Here is a 17,497-nt window from a genome sequence, read left to right on the forward strand (position 1 = left end):
TCGCTCAGAATCGTTTTTCGTATACAATGATATAATATAATTGGATTCAAATTTAATTCCATCCATTACAGTAACCCACTTGTAACCTACTGTGCAGCAGAGCGACATCCACGACTTACCCGCTTTTTTTACCTTATTTTTATCGAACGCGATAAGTGACGAATAACGATTTGCGTTGATGAAACGGAGTCAGTAGTACCAGGATCCAGGTAGTTTTTTTTTCAGGGATAAGGGTAGTGCCTTCCCTATCTGAACCCCCCCCCCCCTCAACTTAAAAAAACTCAATATTATCATTTATTTTAAAATTTACTATTTTAATTTTATATATTATATATATTATATATTCATTAATCATTGGATATCACCCCGAGAAATTACCTAAAATACGCCACTGGTACCAGGGTTATAGTCGATAATCGTTCTTCAGTATTAGCGTCGTTGGTGCGTGGCGCGTAGTTTCGACGGCCGGTGGAAGTATTCAACGAACATCACGATCACATTATACGTCCCTGTTACATATATTTCAATCTTTCAGGTTCTAAAAGAAACTTCAACGTTTCTACAATGTTCCTTCAATGTAAAAAGCGCAACATTATCATTGTAAATTCAGCACATTCATTGCTCTGCATAGAGTCTTGAATTAAATTCTGATAATTAAGATTTTCTTTCATCCGAGTTTCCCAATTAGTTTTAATTATCATATTTATGTAGTTTTACCTATTACAATTTTTATTGTGTACATTGTTTTGAATGTATTAATACACATATTAATACACATCATAGTTCTACTATTATTTGTTTCATGAAATGGTATGTTCTTTGTTATATCTATTATAGTTGATTGTCAAAAAATGTATGTATCTCTTGGTAGATAGGCAACCAAATCAACATCTATTTTAGTACTTTACCAATAATTCATACTATCTTTAATTTAATGGATACATGACATATAATGCAGATTCATAAAAATGTATTTAATGAACTGCAATAACGTATGAACAATTTAATATGTATTAATGTCTTTTTACTTAAAAATATTAATTTTTCATTAAAAAAAGATACTTAAATTTAATTTACAGAAGTTTTTTTGTTTCAATTGATTTTGTTCATACCCTTTAGTATTTAAATTGTTAGTTTTAGTAAAAAACTAACAATTTAAATACTAAAAAATTAGGTGTTGGTGAATATTATATAGAAAAAATATTTCATTATTAGCAAAATATTATATGTATTTGAATTCAAAGACTGGCTTATATTTCCTATTTTTTTAATATTTGTTCAAACACATATTATGTAGGATTATAGTATATAATAGTATTTATTAAATAGTTAATTGTGTAGTGTATGTAATATAAATTTGTTTTTAAATATTTTGATATTTAATAATGATGTATTTAAGGCGAATGTACTAGAGTTGCTTGAAACATCTAGATGTCTTAGAAAAAACTTATATCAATAAACAAGTTACCTACGATTGAAAAAAATAGCCAATAATAAATCCTATAATTATTGTATTTAAGTATTTTATATTTTATAATACAAATAATATATCACAATGAGTAGCGTGTGTGTGTCGGTTTGTGTGTGCGCGTAAATAATAGATTTACCTATAATATCATAAAGTAACGTAGTTACTTTTCTATTTTAAAAGTAAAAATAAGAGTAAATTAACCTTATTACATTTATCTCTAAATAATTTACCTAACATTGAACTCTAGTCTAAAGTACTTATTTAATATCCAGATTATCTATAGCTAATTCAATCAATATGTATCGGATAACCACGGATATGATTGCAACAGCTTTTTCATGCAGAAGCTTTTCTAACAGATACTATTAAATATTAGCAATAGCTTAACTTATAATATCATTACTACCTCCAAATGCGATTTTACAAGGTTGTAAACATATAGATAACCCCTTCGATTTTAATACCTAATTATAATATATTGCCTTGTTTTAGTGTTGTAAGTAACAGCGTATGTGATACATAACGATATTATGTAGGTTAATCAAGAGTGGGTAATCAAAACTTAAAAATTAATTGTAATAAGCAAATAAATAAATAAATATTTAAATTTTACAAAATGAAACGTGGAAAGTGGAAAATGCTATCATTATATTATTTATATTATAATATATAAAGTATTAAGTATACATAACATATATAATATAAATAAGTCTGAAGTCATGAACAATTATATAAAATATAATGTAACGTATTATTACAATTATTATTATAATTGATGTTAGGTGACCTAATTTTTAAACAAATTTTGGCGTAAGACATTTATTTAAGTCAAGCAGCTATTTTTTAAAAATTAAGTATCAATATTTTTTTTAGAGCTAATTACATCAAAATGCATCGACTTTTTTCCAAATATAGTTTTTATGGGAATATCTTGATATAATAATGTCATATTTCTTAAATTATTTATTAACAATATAACTTTCGTTATTTTTGTCATTAGTACGTTTAACTAGAATCTTTGTTTATATGTTTATTTGTCAGGCTTTTTTGTTACACTCTGTTTACTTCAAAATTTATATTTACATATAAACTACGTAGTATGTATATGACATATTTGAATATTTCTATATGCATATAACTAGGGCTAGGATTTATATGCATTTGCATGTTTTTTTCCTTTAGGGCAAATTGATTGGTTGTCAGATTTGTCCACGATTTGGCTTATTCTCGTTTAAATCGGACCAATTTTTTTTTTGCATATTTTGGACATAATGCATATTATTAATTGCATGTTCATAATTTTTTTTAGAATTCGATATTTTTCAACTAAGATTTTTTAATTTTTATAAGTTATTGTTAATTTTAAATGGTACTTCACGAAACCGACAGTTTTTGGTTTATCCGTTGAATTTTTGTAAATATATAGCATAAATACTACCTATTTTATCTTAGGTCAGATGATATCCGTTTGTTATATTTTATTATATAAGATTATTATTTTTTTCGATATAACATTACAAAGTGTCCGCGTTCTGAAATGAACGTTTTTACCCGACCTGTGCAATGTGTACCTACGATTTACGCCTTTTGAATTTTGAACAATGAAACGTAAAAACTACTACAAAGTGACCTTTACTTAGGAGTTTGGACTATAGTCTACAGATTAAAATGAATGAATAGAATAAAATGAACTGACGTACCTAGTGACCTCATACAAATAATTTATCTTTTACATTCTAACTGATTACAGAACTTGAATATGTTTTTGATATGGTAAAAATAATATAAGACAGCCATCAAAAGTTTCAGGATCCAAGGGTCATGTTTGTTCCTGGCTATTAAAATATTATATTAGGTATTAATCAAATATATTAAAGTTATGAAATATGTTTAAATTAAAAATATGCTACCTATATCAGGATTTTTAATAATTTTCTGTAAGCTGTAATGACAATGTAATACTATGTCTATGTGTACAAGTTTACTACGAGTAGTATTTATATCGAGAAATATTTTTTCATAGTATTTGTTTTAGAAATAATTTTAAGGCATTTTTCATCCATACAAATGCCAATCGTTTTATACATAAAAGTGATGACATCTTTGATCTGATAATGCAGATCATTGATTATAGGAAGTGTAGTGTCATTTTTGACAGTTTTAAATACATATGTATATAAATTTAAATTTAAATTATTTAGTTATAATGGTTATATATTAGTTACAGATATATTTGTGATAACAAACTTAATGTTGGTTGATAATGATTATCATTTGTCTTAAAAATTGCGGTGGAAAATAATTAAAAATAATTGCAAATATTATATTATATGTTTGTGAACGGTTTTACTGTTTATTTTACTTATTTGCTATTTATAGAGAGGGATTTTATAATTTTATATTAAACGTAGGTAAATCATGTAAATATTAATAATTGTAATTTTATGGCGTATGTCTTCAATATGAGACTTTAGGCCTACTATATAAATTGTATTGTGTCGTTATAGGTATACGATTGAGAATGATCACCACCAGTGTAGTCGTATTGAACAGCGTCAATTGTCCATAATATAGGGTCCTGGTATGTTGTCCCGGGTATCAACGTCGTAAAGCAAAGACAATTTATTATATAATCCTCGTCGCCGCGCCACCGCCGCCGCCCGTGGTCGTCCACACTGTAATATTATTCTCACCGACGGCGACGAGTCCAAACAATTTCTACATTACCACCCAAACAGCCGTTTTTAACTCGGTGGTATTAAATTAATTAATTATTAGTATATTATTATATAAATCTGATTACTGAGCTGTTTGCATAAAAACATTTACATAGGTAGATACGTACGTTATTTGATTGTTATTTATAAACTTTTATATTAGTATTTATTATTTTAAAATTATTTAATTTTCTCTTTTACCCGAATAAAAAATGCATATTTTATACTTATAGTTATTATATTATTGTTTTAAATTTAATAATGATTGACTTTTTTTATTATTATTATAGCTCGGTACATATTACTTTTATTTTATATACACACTTATGCTATACGACATACGTAATGCTATACAGTGGTCTCAAGCTCAAATTATATTAAACCTTTGCGAGTAAAACATGTTCATAGACCTTTTTATCTCTATATAATATTATAATTAAAATAAAACATGAATCATGAATTTAATTAAATAAAAATATTTACATTAGATTATAAAAATAAAACATTACGAATGTAAAATAATATTAAATTGATAATTATTGAAATAAAACTAAAATGTTATCAAAAAATTAAGTATTTAAACGAGTTTTTAACTTTTGAACAATGATACTTAGATAACCACAGTTATATAATACATAGGATATAGGTAGCTAGATGTGTTATACAGGCAATTCGTAGAAATTTAAAAATTTTATTAAATAGCATCAGTAATAAGAATATTACCTATTTACGAAAATGGTTTACTTATCAATATATTGCACTATTGTGAAAAGTAAAAACCAAGGTTTCGGTAATTTGGTAATAAATCACATTTAGACCAATATAGTATTTGTATAATAAATAAAAATGATATTTTTTTATAATATTTACCATACCTAGATATTATTATGCATGCTAGTGATTTGTGTATTTTACTCGTTTGTGAGGAGAAATAGATTTTATAATTTTATACTGAATGTAAATTACGTAAATAATAATATTAATGTTAGTAAGTCGACTGTCTAAAATATTATGTGGGTGGGTGCTAGCCTTGTATTTTACGATTCTTTTATCTCAATGAGTCGTATGGAGTAACTCGAGTATACAATTACCTACTCAATGGAAAGCGAAGGAGAATTCCAACTATATTTATATTTACGATGTATTGGGCGTTGACTTCAAAAACATTTTTACCTATTTGATCCATTTATTTGACTCACAGTTCCGTGATGCGGAATTTATTGATAATTAACTATAATGAGGGAAAACCGCGATGGCCACATCATTATTTAAAAAGAAATGCCCAAATAATGTTTATTATATGGCTATAAATCATTAATGAGAGTATAATATTTGAATAAGTACTTATAAAATAATTATTTTCTGCGATCAAGCACTTCTAACGAAAGAATTTAAACAGTCGTTTTTTGTGCTAAATTAGACAATTATAGAATGTATTTACGTCTAATAGACAATTAAGTGAGTGAAAATTCAAAAATTAGAATTTCACACAACTCTTGTGTATAGATAAGATATTATAGAAAAAAATTTTGGTAGGTATAGTATATTAATCTAATGAATATGTTAAGCGTTAAGCAGAATTTACGTGATAGCTGAAAAAAATAAATATAAATTGAATAATATATAATATTACCTAATACGTTTGAATGAACGCATAAAAATACCACCGATTGTTAACTTTTAGAACCTTTTTGTCATGTAAATTACACTGACACATAATTACTACCTGAAAAAATTGTATTTCCACTGGTATGTTTTTTTACCTGAATGTAATAAAATGTCATATAACAAGTAATTAACAACTTATTAAATAACCGATTGAGGCAATGAGTCGTCGCTGCAGTTATACGAAAGTAGTTCAAGCAGCGTCGTCGGTACAAACATAAAAAAAGGAATAATAAATCTAATTACTACATCATATTATGGATTATTTATTTAATAAGTGTTTGTGAAATTATAACAAATCTTGCTAAAATCACTAAATCAGCATATTATGTTATAAATAAAAATGTACATCCATGTATTTTGTGGGACATCATGTTTATCGAAAAATAATTTTACTGTATGCGGGATTAACTGTTTAAACTAAAAACTCAGATGGAATTTTTTCGGTACATATTTTCTGTATACAAAATTGAAAAAGTAAATTCCTAACCATGGGTGGGCCTATTATAGAAACGTTAGGTTAGGTTAGACTATCTAAAGTATGCACATAAAAATGTTCTTGTAGTAGAATTGACACAATACCATTGTAACAAGATAATGGCATCCTCTGAAATATCCTCATGAAAATAGATGTGTATAGACAGTAGTGTACACAGGGGGGGAAAGCTAATTTCAGGTGCTCTAGACAGAACATTTTCAACATTTTCAACATTTAAAATAGTACTTAAGATCAACCATGATTGAGGAACGTCTTAATGGATTACCTTTAACAAAAATATCAATAAAAAAGAACTGACCGAGTTAGTTCTACAACAATTTGCAAAAATCTCACCTAAGCCTCCCCTTTCCCATTGAAAAATCCTGCGTACAACACTGTGTTTAGTTTTAAACCATAATTGGAGGTAGGTGAATGAACCGAATGCAGGAATAAGACGTCATCTTGATTTGTGAGTTGATTGTTTCATGTTTTTTAACAACACACTGTCAGCCACCTTGAGTTGAACCAAATGAATATTTTTGTCTGTTAAGTTGAATACACATCAGCTCTCTATACAAAAAATAAATACATTATTTGACATAGAATATTAAATATATTGATATAAAATTATTCAGTTATTGTACTAACCTTTAAAAACAATATTATTAGGACAAAGCAATAAAAGATAATGTTTGCCAATACACGACAGGACTTAATTACTATTGATTTTAGCAGCATTTTTATGCCACTAATAAACAAAATATATTGGTATTATTGGTATCCATATCAAGGCACTCAAAATACAATAATTTACTGTAGGTATTGCCACGTATCACCTTCAACTAATCCGATTGGAATCATCGAAACTTAGAATCCTCCAGATGAAAGAAAAATGTAAGCCTCGTGTCTGAGTAGCGTTTAATGGCCAATTTATTAGCCTTGGGCCACACATAACAGCTGTTTTTTCAGAAGCGACCGTTTCCACGGCTGAACCGCTAAAGTTTGAACGCATATAAAGCGATTGGATTTAAAATCAAACATTTTGAATTTTGTTAGGCGGTTCAACCGCTGCAACCCAACTACTATGTGTGAACCTACCCTTATACGACGTTAGGTTGACCGGTTTTTCATACTCGAACATTTTGTAGCTCGGTTGAGAGAGTCGTCGCTTAAGTCTGAGTGTATAGATAATATATTTTTCATACACGATATAGTAGTGGTGACTAAAGTACATAATATTCATTATAGCACTCACGATTTAAGATAATATACCTTATAATATTAGAGGCTTAAATTAATATAAATTTAAAATTTTCTTAAACGACTTAAACCGTGCCACCACAGTGACTGCCTCCGTGGATAAACAGGGACATTTAGGTCATTCAGGATAAGATACTATCTTAAATTGTAAAAAATTGTAATGATAAACAGTAAATATTGTTATCTATCTCAACGCTCCGCGTCGGACGAACAATGTTTTGTGATAAGCTGATAAGTACTGTTACTAACACGAAGACACTGACTCCTGGTTACCCTAATATTATATCCTATAAGCATTGACCTATTATAAATTTATAAATTATAATAGGTCAATGCCTAATAATTGCCTATAAGTTATGATTAAATAATGTTTTTTTTATGTTAGTTATTTAATCAAGATTTTGTTATAAATTTTATTATATTTGAAATTAACTTTAAAAATATGTTCAGGATAGTGATAAACTAGCTGCACGAACTGACAATAATATTATAATGTTATAAACATATTTTGTTGAAAAAACTTTTTTTTCATTCACTCCAAGTCTTAATTGTTGTTGTTCTTTAGTATACACTATGAATTGGACATTTTATTGTGTGTAAGTGCTAACAGTTATAATAATTAAATTATAATTTTATACCAAACATATTTTCCAATATATATATATATATGTATTATTTGTTTGAAAATAGTGATCATACACTGATAAACGACAACACCTCAGGTCAGAAAAAGGAATTATGGGAGAAGCCGACTGTAAATTTGTTAAGGTGTTCTAGACCTTTGAATTTGAAGACCAAAAATAATTATATTCTCATGAAGTCATGTCTTGGTTAAGAATAATGGAATATTTTGAGGTAAATTATAGTAAATAATTGCTGGAAAAAAAATTATTATTTGCTGGGTAGTTAGATTATTTGATTGTATTATGGACTCACAAATGTAATAACTAATTTTTAGGAACTTAAAAATGTTTTTGAACTATAGTTGGAATTTTGCTCATAATTTCCCCTTGGTAAAATATAAAAAAAATTATTGAGACATTTAAATTGGGTGGTACAACATTCAAGGATTGTATTTATATTTGGTCAAAACTATCAAAATGGCCGTAATAAAAATATACAAAGAAGATTTATATGGGATAAATTGACGGGCATTGATAAACAAAAAACAGTTTGTTAAAATGTATCATCATGGTTGGATATTTTAGGTAAGGCTGTAATATAATATAGTTGAATAATATATCCGGACCGACTCACTGGCTGTTCAACATAGAGCCTAAACAATGATAGCTTGAGGCTTGCAATTTTCACAGTACCTTCACACAACCATATTATAAGTGTTAACTAAGAAAGCATTTACCAACATTTGCATTATCAAGTGGTCGATGACAATCTTCAAGTTTTGAACACCAATACACCGAATATTAAAAAACATTTTTAACTGGCAACAAAGTGTATGGGATTCACTAGTAGTTTATAATTTTCTTATTAACCTGATTAAATACTATTGTTAAATTATATCACTATAATAGAATTATATAAATAATGTTTGTTCATTTAAAAAAATATTTTGACTTATGTGTGATACCTGTTTTAGGACTGTAAATTTGTTATGTTTGTTCACATAATATACATATTGTTTTAGTATTACTATTCATACTTTACTGTTGTATAATATATTGTATTACTAATTATAGATAATAAAGGAAATTTTGATGTCTACCATACGTTCCTACACTGTACACTGGATGTTTTGAAGCATTCAGCTATTCTACGATCTCGCAATATAATTTACTGAGATGAGAAATCTTGAAACCTGAAAATTGGAAATCACTGGTTGTGTGAAATATGAAGATTTAAATTTTGCTAAAAACCTACATGTAATTATAAAATACTTAAAACTCTATAAGATTTGTATAATCAATTTTTCAATTATAGTTTCAGAACAGAAGAAAAACCAAAACATTCTTTAGAACGCCAGAATACATTACACCTTAGCTATTCTCAACAGGGGTCATGATTCTGATTTGGAGTGCTTATGTTTGAACTGAATTTCTGCAAAAAACTCAAAGAAAAAAATTACTTGATAAAAAAAACCATAATCTTTTATGTTTAACTTTAGTTGATATTTTATTATAATAAGCCCGTTTAACAAATTGCTTAAGAAGATTTCAACGCAATATTGATTTTCTCTCTCTGGCTCAAGCGCAACATGGACAAAAGGTATTTTGCAGAGAATCATTTTTTCTATGTTTTTAAGTAAGCTTGGTTTAAAATCATCCATTACAAAAATGATAAAGAATAATATTCTATAAATACATTATATAATAACATATTGATTTGTCTAAATGTTGTCTCAAGATATGTCATTCTCTAAAAATATGATTCCTTATCTTTTTTGTTATAGCTGATTTTATTCTAAGATAAAAAAAAAATGATACTACGTAAATACATTTTGTGTATGTTGTGTGTGGGCTAGAAAGAGAAAACAAATGGTGCGCTGAAATCCCCTTAATAATATATAATTTTTTTATAAAACGTAATTTTAGTTTTAATTTTTTTTTAAATCCATATTACATGTATCTTAAAGATAAATAATTAACTATTTAAGTACCCAATAATAATATGTAAGATTAAGTTAACTGTATTCTGCACTAACTAGATAACAAATGCTTCACACGCATTTGGTGTTTCTATCTAACAAGTTAGTAACATTGCAAATTTACACTAAAAAAATCATGATTACCTTTATTAATTTAAAAATTAGAGTGAATCAATCTATTATGAAACATACTAGTAAGAGTTTTATCTGTGGTTGCGTGTGAATTTCTTATGATATTCAATTTTTGTAGTGAACTACGAGCATTTTTAATTTTTTGTATTACCTATTGTATATTAAGCATAACTTGCTAAAAATAAACTATTGTAAAAATCCACTTACAAACATAGCTAATGTTCAACTATTAAGTTTCATAATAAGGTTGATTCTCTCTAATTTTTAAACTAACAGAGCTACATGTGATCAAAGCATAAATTTGCTATGTTATGAACTTATAAGATGGAATCAACAAATGTGTGTCGTCCTCTTATCTGGTTTGTGCAAATTATGGTTTGCTTAATTTTACATAATATTGTCGAATTCTTACATAATCAAACATTTATATGCAAGATTCATTTAGTATGAATAAAAAAACGAAATTTAATTTGAAAATATTAATAGTAAGTACATTTATAACAAAATACTATTAAAGAATTGATTTTTTTCCTTTATCATTTTTGTTTTTAATAAGTAGAATTGTACAATACACGTTTTAATATAATGTTGTTTAATAGCACTTAACCAATCAATTACATATTTGTAATAGTCAATGATCAAAGATGATGCAGAGAGGTCTGACTGTGTTTCATCCCACCAATAGCATGTACATTCATGAGAGGATAAATTATACATGGTAAAATTATGTACACATAATTTACACTTGTAGTATAAAGCACTTGCTTTTAAATTTGGGCAAATTTTTACTGCCTGGAGGTCCATAGTGAATACAATGATTTCATTACACTTAGCTTTTTCTTTGTCTCTATTTTTTTCTTCCCTGCTTCGATCTTTATCCTTTATATGTTCATTCCATTCATCCTCCCCGATATTTTTGGTTTGGTAAGAACAACAAATGTCACATTGATCCTTTTTAGGGTGGTAAACAGAAAAATTTGTTTTGTTATAAATCTCATTAAATATTTTTCTAGACACTGGCTGTTTATTTTCTTCATTACACATTAAACCATACATATTGAACAATTGAGATATAGATTTGATATATGGCTCAAAATATAATCTTGAGGTAGATTTCCTACAATAATGTGAGGGTAGTTTTGGCAATTTTTCAAGAAACTCAGTCACAAATTTCCTTTTTATTTTTTCTGGAGTAATTCTCATTGTAGATCTTTTGTTTTTTTTCTTTATTTGTCTCACAATTATTCAACTCAGTATCTTTTGCAGTTAGGCACCAAGTTAGAACTTGTTTTTCTCCTAATCCAAGTGTATTTAAAAACATTGTCTTACATACACATAAATATGCATAATTAACTTTTAAATTGTAAGACATAGTACTGTTTCTTCGTGATGATTCGACTGTTCGTTGTTTAACAGGAGTGGTTATTATTAAAGATGTTACATAAGTTTTTTTTTCATCCCAGTTTAAATTTTTCCAAAAATGATTAAATATTCCTAATCTATTTACTTCAGCTATTTCATTGCATTTTCTTTTTTGAGATTTTCTACATACATCACTATTACAAGCTGGCCGAATATTTTTACCAACTCTATTAACATTTTGTAAAATTTGATTCCTCTTTGACCGGCTATACCCTAAATATGGGTCTCCAGTCATCCTTAATTTCTGATTGAGTTTTCTTTTATAACTGACTGCCATACTTTCTTTACTAACTGTAACTGCATAATCCATATCCAAATCATTACTATCATCAGCACTTAACACCTCTACACCATCAAAAACAAGCTCATCTATATTGAAATTGTTATAAAATTGATTGAGTATTATAACATTAATAGTCTATTTATTTATTATTGTATAATAATTATATTATTTAGTTTAACAAAAAAACCTACTTTCGTTTGACAGAGAAATTTCCTCATCAACTACATTTTTTCCTGTGTTCTCAGTAATATTTTCATCATTCTCACTATTAATTTCATCATAACACAATTTCTTTCTAGCACTTTCAACATTTTCACTAGCAGACGTTCTGGTAGGTTAGTATTGTCTACTTGAATAATATTATAATATTGCGTATTAATTAAAAGAAGTAGAATTCATTAAATACCTATCAGATTTTACTATCAAAAACTTACTATAGTTTCTAAGAGCGCACTCAACATCATTATTTGTTATATCATCAGCGTTATTCATTACAATATCATTACTACTCATATCCATATCTAAAGATTTTACACGTTGTTATTGGACAAGAATCATTTTATATTATGCGACAAAATATTATAACTAACCATAATCTGACATGTTGTCCATTTCGTTCAATAGTTTATCAATATCTTCTTCGTCCATCATAATTAATATTAAAAAATATACTTTTTTTTAATAACAAACTATTGAATATAATGTAACAATATTACACTTAATTGACTAGTTACTTACTAGTCATATTTAAGGCTAGGATAACACATTTAATTCGATTTCAGTTTCGCCACAAATGAGTACACACTAATATTATTTCTAATAATAATATTATGCTAACATGCCATATTAATTAGTGATATTATCAAAAATCGTATGAAATGAGATACGACATATTTCATGATCAACATTTTAATAACTGAGTTACGACCATGTTACTATTTTATTTCTAACCTCTTTGAAATTAAATAATGATAAGATGTAATTTTATCAAAAGATCTGTTATTTTTCCCTGCTTTTTTTGATGTATAAAACGCAAAATCGATTTTTTTTGAGATACGACTTGTTACTCGCCCAACGATGATATATATAATATAGTATATATAATAAAAAATTGTATTTTATTATTAAGTTTACTATTATAAGTTGCATAATTACCTATGTATTATATAAAATAGTTTTAAATTATAACTATATATAATATATGTATAATATCAGTAAAGTATACCTATATATATACTATTATTTGTATTTATCGATCGCGATCGCGACTAAAAAATAAGCAAATTGCAAATCAAACTATTTCAATACAATCTACTTTCTGCGTTAACAATCCCGTCCCCCAAAAATCGGATTGGTAAATATGAATAAGATATGAATACGAAAATTTTTTATAAATCCAAATACCATTTGAATAAAACAATGCGATTGAATAATTGATTACTCGACCATAGTTGGAAATTTCTTCAGAAATAATTTGTTATTGTTAAGGTCCAAAATAAATGAAAAAAATGTCTTTTTCATATTTTTTATTTATGTATAGTTTAAAATATTATAAATATTACTATATTTTTTTTTTTTATGTCCACCCTTTAAACCATACACCAGGACACATATTCCATAGGGCCCCCACACGGCACGAATTTGGCTACAATGTCCCAAGGTTAATGATTCCAATAATGTCTAAGCACTGATCCCTGTACTGCTGTTTATCGTCAATTTAAACATGTAAGTTTTAATCTTCTGTTGAATTCGAATGGCTAAAAAATTTTCAGCCAAAATTTTTAGATTCTGAGCGGAGCGATGAATTTATTGATTTTACCATGATGTGTGTTTTTTTTTTTTTTTGTGTCTGTCATCACGTTTTGTGGCAGTAAAAATGCTTCAATTTTTGACTTCAGTACCTCGTTCGATCAGAAAGTGAATATAGTTGGTACTTTGGGGGGTCAAAAGTAAAAAATTCTTAATACTTTTCAAACTAAAAATTAAGGGAAAAACGGGAAATTTTACGCACACTCGTTTTTCGACAAAATCGATTTTGGTTTTTGATTTAATTTTAAAACAAATGACCATAGATACATGAAATTTTCACCGAATGTTTATATAAGTACATTCTATCCACCATGCAATTTTCAAAAATTTTCGACTTAAGTTGAACTATTCATAGGCAATTGAAATTTTCAAGCATTATTAGTTTTTTTAAAATTAATATCGATAAAAATGTATTTGTTAGGCAGAAAAGCTTGAAAATTTAATACAAGGCTCTTAACATATTGTACAACGGCAGTTGAAAAATAAAATAAATTCATAGTCACAATTTCTTTTTATAAGCATTCAATGTTTGAATTTTGACAAAATACGTAAAAATCACGAAAATTCACAAATTATTTTAAGCTAGAAATTCATAAAAAATTATCTTTTTAAATCTAAGATTTAAAAATTTAATACGAGATTCCTTACAAGTTTGTCAATCTTTATTAGGTTATTACAAATAAAAAGTCCACCGGAAATTCAAATTAAATTTTTATGAGCATTTGAAATTTAAATTTTTAAAACATTGGAGTTTCACTGGATATCACATTTAGTGATTTTCTTATTTTGTTGTAACTCTAAAAATCTAAAACAATAAATGACCGCAGATACTTGAAATTTTCGCTGAATGTTTATATAGGCATTTTATATATTTGATAAAATTTTCAAAATATTTACATTTGTTTTGAGCTGTTTACTGACATTTTAATTTTTCAACTTTTTTAGTTTTTGTTCCTATAAATATCGATAAAAATTTATTTTTTCGGTAGAAAAGCTTGAAAATCTAATACAAGGCTTCTAACACGTTTTAACAATAGCAGTTGAATAATAAAATAAATTATGGTCACAATTTTTTTTTTTACAAGGATTCAAAGTTTGAATTTTGACAACATACGTAAAAATCATGAAAATTCATAAATTATTTTATGCTAGAAATTCATAAAAAAATTTCGTTTTATATCTAAGATTTGAAAATTTAATACATAGTTCCTATCATATTTTTACAATAGCAATTGAAAAATAAAAGAAATGCGTAGTCACAATTTTTTTTTTACAATCATTCAAAGTTTGAATTTTGACAACATAATATGTAAAAATCACGAAAATCACGAAAATCCGCAAAGTATTTCAAACAAGAAATTCATAAAAAATTTTCGTTTTAAATATAAGATTTGAAAATTTTTAATAATCTATAATATATCCTAGACAGATAAACCGTCTTCGCTCAGAATCGTTTTTCGTATACAATGATATAATATAATTGGATTCAAATTTAATTCCATCCATTACAGTAACCCACTTGTAACCTACTGTGCAGCAGAGCGACATCCACGACTTACCCGCTTTTTTTTACCTTATTTTTATCGAACGCGATAAGTGACGAATAACGATTTGCGTTGATGAAACGGAGTCAGTAGTACCAGGATCCGGGTAGTTTTTTTTTCAGGGATAAGGGTAGTGCCTTCCCTATCTGAACCCCCCCCCCCCCTCAACTTAAAAAAACTCAATATTATCATTTATTTTAAAATTTACTATTTTAATTTTATATTTTATATATATTATATATTCATTAAACATTGGATATCACCCCGAGAAATTACCTAAAATACGCCACTGGTACCAGGGTTATAGTCGATAATCGTTCTTCAGTATTAGCGTCGTTGGTGCATGGCGCGTAGTTTCGACGGCCGGTGGAAGTATTCAACGAACATCACGATCACATTATACGTCCCTGTTACATATATTTCAATCTTTCAGGTTCTAAAAGAAACTTCAACGTTTCTACAATGTTCCTTCAATGTAAAAAGCGCAACATTATCATTGTAAATTCAGCACATTCATTGCTCTGCATAGAGTCTTGAATTAAATTCTGATAATTAAGATTTTCTTTCATCCGAGTTTCCCAATTAGTTTTAATTAACATATTTATGTAGTTTTACCTATTACAATTTTTATTGTGTACATTGTTTTGTATGTATTAATTTATTGATTATAAATATTGATACATGACATATAATGCAGATTCATAAAAATGTATTTAATGAACTGCAATAACGTATGAACAATTTAATATGTATTAATGTCTTTTTACTTAAAAATATTAATTTTTCATTAAAAAAAGATACTTAAATTTAATTTACAGGAGTTTTTTTGTTTCAATTGATTTTATTCATACCCTTTAGTATTTAAATTGTTAGTTTTAGTAAAAAACTAACAATTTAAATACTAAAAAAATAGGTGTTGGTGAATATTATATAGAAAAAATATTTCATTATTAGCAAAATATTATATGTATTTGAATTTAAAGACTGGCTTATATTTCCTATTTTTCAATATTTGTTCAAACACATATTATGTAGGATTATAGTATATAATAGTATTTATTAAATAGTTATATGTGTAGTGTATATAATATAAATTTGTTTTTAAATATTTTGATATTAGAGAGTTCACAGCTTAAAATTTAAAGTGAATTGACCTCTTATAAAAATTAAAGGCAATATTATTATCTAGGTTATCACATATGATTTTTATTATATTTTAATTTTAAAGCAATTTATGAGTATTTATAAAATCGTAAATTGTTTGTATATCATAACATTTGTTCATAACTGTACCCAATATATAACTATATCAACACTTATAACTTGCTTTAAAATAAAATATAATAAGCCCATGTATAAACCTAGATAAAAATGTTATCGTCCATTTTTATAAGAGGTCATTTCATTTTAAATTTTAAGCTAACGAAGTTAAAAGTGAACTGCTGAACGTACAATTTGCTATGTTACACACTTGTAAGATGGAGACAATCCATGCGAACATGGTATCCTCTTAATTAGTTATTGAAAATCCACATTTTACAAACAAATAATAATTGTATTTAGTGTATTTCATCATACTAATACCACCAGTTTTTTTTAATAAAGTTTGCTTACATTGCCATCATATGCTTCAATATTTGCAGCAATACAATGTAAACACCAAATAAAAAATCTTGATCCTAATGTGGTGTTAATTCATTGTTTTATGGCTTTTTCGACTGAAAACAAAAATTTTTGTATAAGACTTAAAGATAAAATAAATTCAATATTTACTAGTTTTAAATATACTCATCTTGTGATTTAGTTTTCATCTTGGAAAAACATTATGGCACAATTCAAATTTTCCCCTGATTCTTAAAGTGTATATTCCAATTTTTCCAGCAACCACAAAGTTTGCTATAACAATCGCAGGAACATTGTTGAAAGCAATTGACTTGATATCCATGTCGCTCTTAGATAGTATACTGAAAATTATATCATGTAAGTATAATACATAATAATATATTACACCATAACTAATAATTTTAAACTTACTAGTACTACTTAGGTACGTACAGGGGCGGAGTGGCCCATCTGGAAATCTGGAATTTTCCAGATGGCCCGATACTGACGGA

The 17,497-nt window shown here is 26.9% G+C and overlaps 1 long non-coding RNA gene across 1 annotated transcript; it reads left to right on the plus strand.

The window, feature by feature from the left end:
• Positions 1-8,078: 8,078 nt before the first annotated feature.
• LOC149060209 (uncharacterized) lies at positions 8,079-10,930 on the plus strand. The gene is made up of 4 exons (XR_016189454.1): positions 8,079-8,187; positions 8,282-8,446; positions 9,289-9,471; positions 9,530-10,930. It is a non-coding gene; the product is annotated as an uncharacterized LOC149060209 (long non-coding RNA).
• Positions 10,931-17,497: the final 6,567 nt, after the last annotated feature.

This window comes from Diuraphis noxia, unplaced genomic scaffold (genome assembly GCF_037042655.1).
Source record: "Diuraphis noxia isolate RWA-SAM2 unplaced genomic scaffold, SU_Dnox_SAM2 contig0001, whole genome shotgun sequence".
Taxonomy (NCBI): Eukaryota; Metazoa; Arthropoda; class Insecta; order Hemiptera; family Aphididae; genus Diuraphis; species Diuraphis noxia.